The sequence below is a fragment of the Tiliqua scincoides genome, chromosome 3, assembly GCF_035046505.1.
Source record: "Tiliqua scincoides isolate rTilSci1 chromosome 3, rTilSci1.hap2, whole genome shotgun sequence".
In the NCBI taxonomy this organism is placed as follows: domain Eukaryota; kingdom Metazoa; phylum Chordata; class Lepidosauria; order Squamata; family Scincidae; genus Tiliqua; species Tiliqua scincoides.
In genome coordinates this window covers 152033845-152045528 of record NC_089823.1, presented here as the reverse complement: position 1 = coordinate 152045528, position 11684 = coordinate 152033845, and the positions used below count along the sequence as shown (strand labels likewise).

The window sequence follows — 11684 nt, the reverse complement described above, 5'->3', positions numbered from 1 at the left end:
TACTCAGGCATTAGCTTCTGAATCCATTACCCTTCTCCAAATCAGGAAGGTGAGTGGACCTAACCACACACAGATTCCCTCCAAAGGAGGCAGGTGAGAACACAACTGAGTATCTCTGGGCTTGACCTTAAACAACTTGGGTTTGATGGAGTCCTTGACCCACCCAGTTGGATGTTTTATGGCCACTTGGACTCCAGCCTACCTTACACTTTGACCTGGGCTGGAATGTACATTGGACTACAGGCAAAGGAGACAAGCAATCTACAGAATGACCTGTATCTGGTCCTGTTTTCTTTCTGTGATTGTGATGTTTTCAAAGTGTCATAGTGAAGCCTTAGATGGGAAGAGACATGAGCAAGAGAAACCCAATCATTATGTCTCTGAAGCAAATGCTATTGGTTGCACTGGAGAAAATACGTAAGTAAGAAAAAAAAATTATTTTCTTAATTCTTGTTCAAATTGGAAATAGTGCCATGGGACCATTTATCTAATGAAAGATAGAACAATTCTTACATCCAAAACAGTGACCCAATATATGACTTTTTGTTGACCTTGGTTAAAAATGTCAGGTTGAACATTTTATCTTATTTAACCAATAGACCATAATGAATAATTGCTCCCTGACTACAAGTCTGGGAGCTACTTAACTATAATAGTTTGATTAGAAAGACTGATGCATTTATGATGGCCTGTTGGGGAAAGGTCAAAGATCGAGTTACCTTTTTTACCTCCTAAATTTGATGGACCATGGCAAATACATTCACCAGACTTCAAAATTCTATCTCAACAGGGACAAGGAAATTAATTGCATCCGTCAGTCAGTCACCCCCTTACAACATCTGTATTGCATTACATAGCTCTTAGAACTGGAGTTGAACCACAATCAGAGAGCTTTAAATCAGAAACCTCTGGTATTGGCAGAAGGACTGGGTCAGATTCACGTTCATGTGTTTAAACTTACTGTTACAATTTTTTCAGTTCTTACACATGAGAGAGAGAGAGAGAGAGAGAGAGAGAGCGAGAGCGAGCGCGCACCTCATTTTCTTGTTACCAATTGGATGCAGCTAAAATATTATGAGAAAATTATTCTTTTGACAATTTGGCTCCCAAAGATGGAAACTTGTAAACCGGGGTCTCCAAACTTTTTGGCCGCAACAAATATCTGGCGTGGTGTGGAGGGCTGGAAAAAAAATTTAAATATAAAATTTAAGTAAATAAATTAGAGATGGAACTTAGATGAGTGAATAAATGAATGAATATGCTCATTCATTCAACCTCTCTGGCCCTCAGAACACCCTCCAGACACAATCAGAGTATAGTTCTGGTCATGTTCAGTTGAGTGGGCCAGAGGCTTTCAGGGGACAAGAGGTTGGCCACGGGCCAGAAAGAGGCTTGCTGTGGGCCGCTGTGGGCTTGCTGTGGGCCGCATCTGACCCCCAGGCCGGGGTTTGGAGACCCCTGTCATAAATGATGTGTCATTCTCATTATATTTCCAATATCTTTGACTAGCACTGAATCAGTACATGCTATATGATTTTGGCACTTCTCAGTCTGAACCTAAACTAAGGCTAGAAGAAGATTCCAGCTCATACAGCCATTACTACAAGGAAAGTGTTTGCCAGGTATGGGGAAATCTAGTTGTTTTGTGGGATGTCACATTTCTGAAAGCACATTATGAGAAACTAAACGCAAAACAATGATTCACAATTAATAGCCATCCTCAACTTTATTTTAATGTTGAGTATACATTATTTTAATGTGTATTTTAAAAAGGTATACCCCACACTGTCTTTAGGGACTCAGGACAGCTTGCAAATAGTAATTTAAACAATGCAATATAAAACAATACAATATAAAACTGTAGCACCAGCAACATTAAAACCATAAATCAAAGAACCTCATAAAAGTGCATCAAAAGCTAGCTGAAAAAGTACATTTTCAGGCCATGGTAAAATACCAACAATAAGGAAACCTTCCTCACCTCACAAGGTAGGGAGTTCCACAAGGTGAGGGCTACCACCAAGAATGCCCTCTTCTAAGTTACTGCCAAACAAAGCTTAGCAGGAGGCAAAGCCCACAAGAAAGCCTCCATAAAAGATATCACAAGATGGGTAGATTCATGTTGGAGTAAGCAGTAACTAACAGCTCCATCCTATGTATCCGAGATACTGTATGCCCCATTGTTTACAATGGGGTTTACTCCCAGATCATAAACAGCATCTTGAATTGCACCCTGAAACACTGGTAACCAGTGCAGCTACATCAATGGTGGTGTTTCATTATCATTTCAGTGGGCTAGTATACCATGGATGTTCATCACAAATGACTGAAACACATTATGATGGCTTCCATGTGTGAGTGGGATCAGCAAAAATACACAAGCTTCCATATTACATTACACCAAACTGTCAAAACTAAATGGTATGTGGAAAGCATGACTATTTCCCTAGGCCCCACTCTGCATCATTGGCTGCAACTTTTGGAGATTGGGCATACCACATCATTGAGGAGATGTTGGGAAGAGATGTAACATGGCGGCAGCCTTTTGTTTCTTAAAAATGTGCTTTGAGCCTAAGCTACCAGTCATCAAGTGTATAGTAACTGACCAGTGTGAACAATAAATTGCATGTTCCCATTCTGTCTGGTGAGGGAAAGTCCAGATAAGTACAGACACTTGAGATTTCAACTTCAAAAGTAGGATTTTCCTTCCCCCCCCCCCCATTCTAATTCCCTCACCCTGTCAAATGAAGATTAGAGTCCCTGCAACCAGTAGAGAAAATAAGGGATCATCAGTTAAATGTGCCTTCATGAGACTAGACAGCCTTAGCCTTTTAGGATTGCTTCCTTGGGATAAGTCCAGCCATGTGCCTATGGGTTGATCCATCACTTGGGAGTTCTCCAGGCTAAAGAAATTACAGTACAGAACTTTTTTTCTTTCCCTTCTCTTTAATCTGAGGATAGGTGTGGTTTAATTACCAGAGATCAAGAGCCAAATCAAAGCATCAGATAGTCAGGATTCCTTTAAAAAACAAACAAAAATTACTAAGAATATGTTTCTACCCAGGATTACAAAATAAATATGTAAAATAATGATATTATCCAAGCGCATGAGCAAAATAAATTAAATTGGATAAATGTCCTACTGTCCCTAACTTATTTCTTTAGATGTTGGCTAAACATCTTTAGATGTGCATGTACAACCTCCTGATTTTAGAAATGGGCTATGTCAGAATGCCAGATGCAAGGGAGGGCACCAGGATGAGGTCTCTTGTTATCTGGTGTGCTCCCTGGGGCATTTGGTGGGCCACTGTGACATACAGGAAGCTGGACTAGATGGGCCTATGGCCTGATCTAGTGGGGCTGTTCTTATGTTCTTATGGCTCAGATTGTTGCAGATAGTTTTCTTAAAACTGTAGGATTTGAGGCTTGGTCTGCCTCACTGTAGCCCGGATGCTCATCTTCATAGTGGTTCCACAGAGTCAAGAGAAAGACATGAGTCTTCTTGCCAGGGAAACAGAAACAAAAGCAAAAGATAGTCCTACAGAGAAATCGCTTTACTATATATCTTTATGTTGACTGCACCTCTTTTTCTTTTTGGGAGCTTCTTATCAGTTCTAAACCAAACATTTCTGGCTAGGGTTCTCTACTGCCTACATGCTATCTCTCTGGTAGATTTTGAGAAAGACAATGGCCTCAATTAACAGGTTTCCCTGTTAATAGGTCTCCCTGTTAACAATTAACAGTCTCCCTGTCAAGGCAAAGATGAGGTCACTTAAAACTGACAACCTAACCCTATGCATGTTTACTGGGATGCAAGTCTCACAATGTCCAAAAGTATGCATAGGATTGTAACCTGAGTCAGTTTTCTTAATTTGAATTCTAATTTGAAGATACTTAATATTTGAAGATATTTGAATACTTAATTTGAAGAATACTATTCAGAAAAATTAGATGGAATGCAAACCAAATAGTTACAGAAATTACAAATTTCCTGGGGGCTAAACTTCATTTGGCACCACCTTAAAGAAACCTGTGTAAAGCAGCCACCCTGTTGCTATTGGCAAATTTGATGATGCTTGAACAAAATATTGTAGCGCTCTCTCTCTCTCTCTCTCTCTCTCTCTCTCTCTCTCAAAATAGTATCCCACCTTTCCCCATTACAAAAATTTCATATAATTAATCATATTAATTAAACATACATAAAATCATAAAGAACAAGAAGAAAGATAAAAATCAAAGTAGTACAAGCAGCTTCACAGTAATACATTTGAACTTTTTAAAAAACAGCCAACAGAACAATCCCATAAATACTGTGAACTAAGCATAATAAAGCAAGCCATCTGAACTTGAGTGGGAAAGCCAAATGAAAAAGAAAGGTTTTTAAACTCCACAGGAAGGCTAACAGAGAGGGAATAGTTTTCAACTCTGTCAAGAGGGAGTTCCATAGTAATGGCACCACCACAGAGAAGGTCCTATTCCTTGTTGCTGCCAATCTGACTTCCGCCAAAGATGGCGTGCACAGCAGCACAACCGTCAGATGCATTTGTCTGTTGTAAGAGATACATTCATTTGTCTGTTGTAAGTGGTATTTTATTTTCTCCAGGTGCCTCATTTGTGACCCACTCCAATGGGAAGAATTTCCCCACATGTGATCTTGAAGCTCCCTAACCAACCATTCCACAAGGGCATTAGGGATTTCCACATATAAAGATATGACTTGGCAAAATCATGCCCTGAAGAAAACAAAACCAAGGAATAGGGCTTCAGTACTGGCAAACAAATTGCTGTGTTTGGGAGGGACAACCTTGCAGATTTTTCTTTTCAAAATCCATGCATGTTAGCTATGTGGTATCATAGCAGCAAAAGAAGCAGACAATAATTTAAAAAAAAAAAAATACATAAACTGCTCAATGATGTTCTTTGTCCCTGCTTAGAAAGCCTTAGCAGTCATAATAGGTAATGTTGCAGGCAGAATTATATTATGTTGCTTTGCCTGCCAGCCTGAGTTACCTTATGTTACACAACTATGTTACTTCCCTTCCGCATTACCATTAATTTGATATAGGCTGGTATAAAGAAGATGAACTTCAGAGATGCTTTTTATTTGAACATCCTAATGAGTACAGAACTGCAGGCACTACTAGATTTACTGTGTGTCTTAAGATGTAACCACATTATCTCTGCCATGACAAAATTTAACCAAAGATGTGTGTATTTTGTTCTTTGACAAAGAACATCATTGAGCAGTTTATGTATTTTTTTTTTATATTATTGTCTGCTTCTTTTGCTTTTGCAAGTCAATTAAGTGCCTTATTATGGACACATGTAAATAAAAAAGAGACTGCAGGAGAAAGGGGAAGGGAGTGGGAGAAAGAGAGGCGGTAGATTTATACTGTATAATACTAAGTGGGTCCCATGTTGCCAGCTAGGGTTAAATGTCAGACCTTCATCAGACTATTTCAAAGACCACTGAAGTATACCATTTTTGTGTGATCACATAAGTTCGGGATCCCTGACCAAACAGGAGAGAAGAATTGGAGTCTTCCAAGAATTGGGGAGGCCAAGGAGCTTCAAAATGGCCTGTAGGGGAAGGTTAAGCCACCTGAATGGAGCAAGTTAGTGAAATGCAAGATGGGGGTGTGGAGTCAGATGGTGTGGTCACCACACCAATAACAACACATCTGGCTGAAGTAAAAACTTGATGTTTCATAGGAGCTGGGGAGGGCTTGTGATGCATGTTCGGCTTGCTGCACTCTCTTCCAAAGGGACTGGGAAGCTGATGAGGAGGTGACAAATGAACAGAGACCTTGCCACACAGACATGACTGAGAGAACTGCCAAGGAGGAGGAGGAAACAGGTGGGAGTTTAATCCCTTTTCCTCCTGTTTGAGGTCATGAAGAAATGTGCAGGGCCACTTTCAATCACAGCAGCTGGGATCCATCACAACATAATATGCACAACCTTGGTGCAGCTGTCCAATACTACCATTATAATGATATGTGGGGGTAGAAGCATCTAGAGCTAAGGCTGATGTCTCTTACTATCTTCAGCCCTTATCAAAAGCCAGAAAGAGCCAGCAGAGTTCTTAGTTGCCATATAGGCTGTAAGCTAAGTTTGTTTATTCATGACAGAAGAAGTTAGTCATGGCAATGTTCCATTGAACTCAATTAAAAACTTGGTCATTAATAACTTCCTTCATCATGACCAACAGGGCTGCCAACTATGACTGAAGATATTCTTGGTTATATTTTTTACTAGCATAATGTAATGGTGAAAATCCCTGGAGGCCTCATTAACATCTCTAGGATTGCCTGTAGTAGGCACCTGGACATTGATACTGTTTCCTGGAGACTCCAGCCAGATCTTGGAGGGTTGGCAACACTAATGGCTAAACTCACAGCATAATCCTAGACACGTTTACTCAGAAATCAGTCCCATTATGTTCAACTGAGCGTACTCCCAAGTAAGTGTATGTAGGATTGCATCCTTCAGCAACAACCCTTTACTCTGAACATAATCTTCAGATGGATAATGTTCAGATGGATAATGTATGGATGGTGAACAATCCTAGGCAAAGGCTTGATTTTAGATGGTTTCTTGTGCTTTCCCCCATGACTCATTTGCTTCCCTTTCAACAGAAGAAAGATTTTGTCAAGAAAGGATATTCATTATCCTTACATTATTTTTCAGTATTCTTTGTATTCTTTTGTAGAAGGATGAATAGAACACTTTTTGCTTCCAAACAGAAGGATAGTCTTCTTGTAAATGGTGGAGTGAAAAAACAACTGCTGTGATGTGGGGTGTTCTAAACCTTGCCATTCACAGACCCCTCAGAGAGTCTGTGCATCAAAATGTAGGATGTCACCTGTTTGTTGGTCTGCAGCTGCAATAACTGGGAGATCTTCTCAACACTACAAATTCATTTCTGATGCCATGGATGACAAACCTTGATTCCACATGAGATGCCACCCAGAGTGGCTTGTCATGTGGAGACATTGGCCATGGAGAACAGTTTAAAGTGACATGTCTTCTTTTCATATGCATCAGCCTTGAGATCCACATATAACAACAACCACAACAACAACTAGGTATTTATATACCACCTTTCTGGCCATCAGATTACTCCTCTAACTTTATTCAAGGCAGTTTACATAGGCAGGTGTTTCTAAATCCCTCAAGGGGATTTTTACAATCATAGAGGTTCTCTCTTTCAAGAACCAACATTTCAGAATGGATTTTCCTGGTTTGGTCTCACTTCTGGCCTCCAGTTCTCCCACGCAGGCTGACAAGCAGCTCCATCTCTCACATGGAGGGCAGCCAAAACGTTTCTTGCTCACACCAAGAGAAGGTGGAATCACTCTGCTGGGCTTGTCAGCTGCTTCAGGGTCTTGCGCTGCCGGTGTCCTTGAACTGGCGACCTTCTGATGTTATCTTCAGGCTAACAGAGGCTCTACCCTCTAGACCAGACCTCCTGCCCAGTGGTTCTTATGGTTTTCATCACATGGTGTATTCTACATAATATGGCTATTTAGCATACTGTATCCCACCCTTCCTCCAAGATAGTATATATTGAGGCATCCCATGTTTTCTTCTCAACACCTCTGGCAAGATGTTAGACTGAGCAACATTGTCTTGTCCACTTATTGGCTATTGAGCATCATGGATGATTTGAACTGAAATTCCCTGGTCTAGGTGCAATGCTCTGTCCAATAGACCTCATCTCCCTGTATCAACTAGCACAGCTCTACACTTCAAAGCAAGATATTATCCCAAACATTTGTTAGCATTTACACACATGGTAAATCTACTATGAGGCTTTCTGGCAACAAAGGCTCTTCCTGTCCTAACCCATTTTAGTGTGGATATTTGTAGCGAACAGTTAGCCAGCACCCTTCTAAAACAAGAAAAAAGAACTCAAGAGAAGAGTAGAGTAGCAAAAGATAACTGGGCTTTAGGATTAACTTTTTAAAAAGTATTCTCAGTAACAACAGGGTGAACTGGCACCTAAGTACTTTTGGCTCAGCTGTTGAGCAGTACACTAGCATATCATACTGCTGTAATGGGTGATAGAAAGCACCTATTGAATTGCACATTCTGTTGTATCCAATGCACCATATTCCACGTGTATTTAGATTGTTATTACAGTGAATTCACAAGATTCAGTGTGGATCCACTAAATACAAAACATGGATGTCATTTATGTGTGGAGCTAATCATTTCTAGTATCTACAGTTACTTATACTCAACAAACCACTGAAGAAATTTAGATTCACACAACCACCATGCTTTTCACCACTTGCTGCTTTTTGCAGGAATTTTGTATTATAAACCTGATTGGTAAGCCTATATCTGGGTTCTACCACTTCAAGATCAGGAAGGGGTTCACATGATAGAATGGTCTCTCAAACACAAAATAAGACATTCCAATACATAGAAAGCTAGCATGTCATGGAGAAGGCTGGACCCCACCCAAATAAATAATGTATTTATCATCTCTGTGTAAAACAATGGTCATGTCATAGGTTCCCAAACTGGGTGCCATGGTGAACTCACAAGGCACAGAGGGATTTTCCTCACAGTACACTTACAGGGCACAGAGGGGTGGTCTTTTCTTCCCAGCTGTCTTGGGTACTGCCATCTTGGATCACATGAGATCTCAGGAGATCTTGCAAGAATTACATGTGATCTCCCATTATTCAAGATGACAATGCCTGGGAGAGCTGGGAAGAAGAGGCTACCACAAAAGGAGAGCACCATGACCATGGTAAGTTTGGGAACTCCTGCCATAGGGTATACACAAGGAGTTTTTATAAGATCTAAGAGATGTAGTGTCAGAGTACAAGTGAAGGGATACCATTTTACATCTTCCCCCAAATATGGTCTGTTTCTGATGAAACTATTGTGATGTGGCATCTAAATTCTGAATAATCTTGCACTTTAGTTTTCAAAAGCATTATCTTCTCTTACACAGTATTTAGAGATTTTATTTTCTTGTTTTAATTACCATTTATCTAGAACTGGGTTTTTTTTAATGATCCCTGTTCTTTCATGCTATTGGCTCCTAGCCCTGTTATCCATATTTGTGATGTATTTAAATATTTGGGAGGGATATGTTCCATCCAGTCTCATTCCCTCTTCACTGAAGATGACTTGTATCCACCAAAGCCACTAATTAGCATTACCAATTTTAGCTCAGTCTTTCTGTCCCTCAAATAGCCGGTTTGCTGTCTTCTGGAGGCTGTCATCTTTCACCTAAAAGGCAGATGAAAATGGCTAGCAGTGTCTTCCAAACCTCCATAATTAGGAGGAAGAGAATTTTGTTCCTTGTAGTTTTGCTTCTGCAGAAGAACGCCTATCCAAGGGCCAGGAACAGAACACAGACAAGTCGTCATCTTATTAATAAAACTGGAAGCTGGTTATGAATTGATCACTATGGCCAACTTCATACACTTACCTAGTGGTAATGCTGTTCATGTAATAGAGAAGTGTATGTTCTGACCCTCACCTTCTGTACAATGTAATGTGTGATGGAGTCACTGCATATGGAAGATGGGGTTTTTTAAAGAGAAAAGATTTGGTTAACACACATATGGGAATCTGTGTGGTGCATCTGCCTCATACCATGCATATAGGCAAGAGAGCACCTGCTCAGACCCAAAGAACTTTACCAGTCCGGCAACCTGACAAAATTGGCCTAAGATTTCAAAATTGATTGAAATATCTGGCTCACACTCAGCACTACAGGAACCTGTCTCTGCAGCAGCAGAAAACTCATGAGATTTCAACATCAACTTTCAGTTTCAATTTGAGTTTGCTTATATGAGGCATCCTCAGAATGGTGGTGGTTGTGGTGGTAGTAATAGTATGATAGTCATTGGCTCTTGAACTTTGTTGTATTGAAGACTATTATCATTGTTCACTTGCTCATTCAGAATCACCACATTTTCTTACTTTTCAGTTGCAGAGAGAGAGAGAGAGAGAGAGAGAGAGAGAGAGAGGCAGAGAGAGGCTGAATTCGTCTTTTGTGGTTACAATCAAAACAAAGCTATAAAATAGAGAATCATCCACAGTTGGAACTTTCTTGATCATTTTTATTCTAGCTGTTTCCATTGTTGCCTCATTGAAGAGGCAACTTACTTAAAATATGGGTTGCCTCTTCATTACATGGTGGAAACTTCAAAGAAACACTGATCTCTTCTGAATTTCTTCTGTTGTTTTCATTATGATCTTGGGACCACCTGAAAGTACACCAGGAACTGATGTTGATTGCTGGACCAAAGTTCAAGAACCACTGATTACAATAACACTGGAATAGTAGCTGTTCTTAATTAATAGAAGTCAGGGATTCCCCTCAGCTCAATCAGGGCCATCACATGCTTGCAATTCCCAGCAGCTACTACCACCTCCTCATGTAAAACCAAACTCTCTCTCAGAAAAAAAGAGAGGGCTCAACTTTGTCTGTCAGCCTAACTCTATGAGAGACCACATCATATAACCCATGTGGTTCCTAACCGTCTTCCATACACTGTTCTAATCTCTCGCTGCATCCCTACCTGGTCTTTGCTGACCCACACAGCTGTGATGTTTAAGGAAGAAGGGTGAAGTGTGTGTCGCCTTAGAGGAAATTGACTGGGTGGTCTCTTCTGTACTACACATGTTGCCTGGAGCAATATAAAATCATAATAAACAAGTCCCACACACAACCCCTGTCAGTTGAAATTCCATTTAGACTGATACAATCTTCATTTTCTCTTTGAACAATGAAGGGGTGGGGGAGAAGACAGACATCCTTTCAAAGAGGCAAAAGGGACATGTGATTTATGGGTAATACCCCTGTTGGCAAAGTGATTTACACTGGGTGTGTGTGTGTGAAAATGTGCTATTCATCAGCCCCAGCTTCCTTTCTGTACTACACTTCCCTCCTCCCCCATCAAGCTTCCTGGGGGAATACAGTGATTTAATTACATTGCTCTGATTGAGGGGCCAGTGCTGAAGGAACTCAGTGATGACATCATAAAAGAAGGGCAACCTTAAAGCTCTGCAGTCTTATTAAAAAACGAAAATTAAAACCAACCCAGAACTAGATGAGAATATACTGATTGGTGCCACACCACAAAAACAAATCTTAAGAAAGGAAGAAAAAGCACATACAGAGAGAACACTTTGACTCAGAAGCACAATATCTGTGACATGTATTGCACAGCATATGTGCCAGAAAGTTTCGTGGATTGTGCATGACTACAAGGAGTGCCTTTTTTCTTCTCAAAGATTCAGAAGTGCCACTGAGTGTGGTTCAGATGGATTGGTCTCTGGTCAGTGCAAAGATACACACAGCTTTGCAAATACAACAGTATGTGTCTCTGTGAGGCCATGCCAATTGTTCAAAAAAGTCTCAGATATTTAAGGCAAACAACCCAGTGAGAAATATATTAGATGTGGGTGGAGAGATATGTCATTCCTTTAACTAGGAATGAACAGAGCTTGAGTCAAATGGTTTCCAAGTGTTTTCTTAACCCAACAATGCAGTTTTATTTCATTTGAGACCCATCTTAGTCTCACTCTTTCCCCTGTGAATCCAAGCTGTTTGCAACTGTGGTGGGGAGGGCTAGCCTTAGGGGTTAGCACTATTGGGCTAAAGCAGCATTTCTCAAAGGTGGGTCACTAACCAATTTCAGGTGGGTCCC

The 11684-nt window shown here is 40.5% G+C and overlaps 1 long non-coding RNA gene across 1 annotated transcript in view; it reads right to left on the bottom strand.

Moving 5' to 3' along the window:
* Positions 1-10158: 10158 nt before the first annotated feature.
* The window catches only part of LOC136645930 (uncharacterized), a 58171-nt gene continuing 56645 nt past the window's right edge, over positions 10159-11684 (bottom strand). Inside the window, exon 3 of the long non-coding RNA XR_010794177.1 lies at positions 10159-10238. This is a non-coding gene — a long non-coding RNA (uncharacterized lncRNA). The remainder of the gene's footprint in view (positions 10239-11684) is intronic.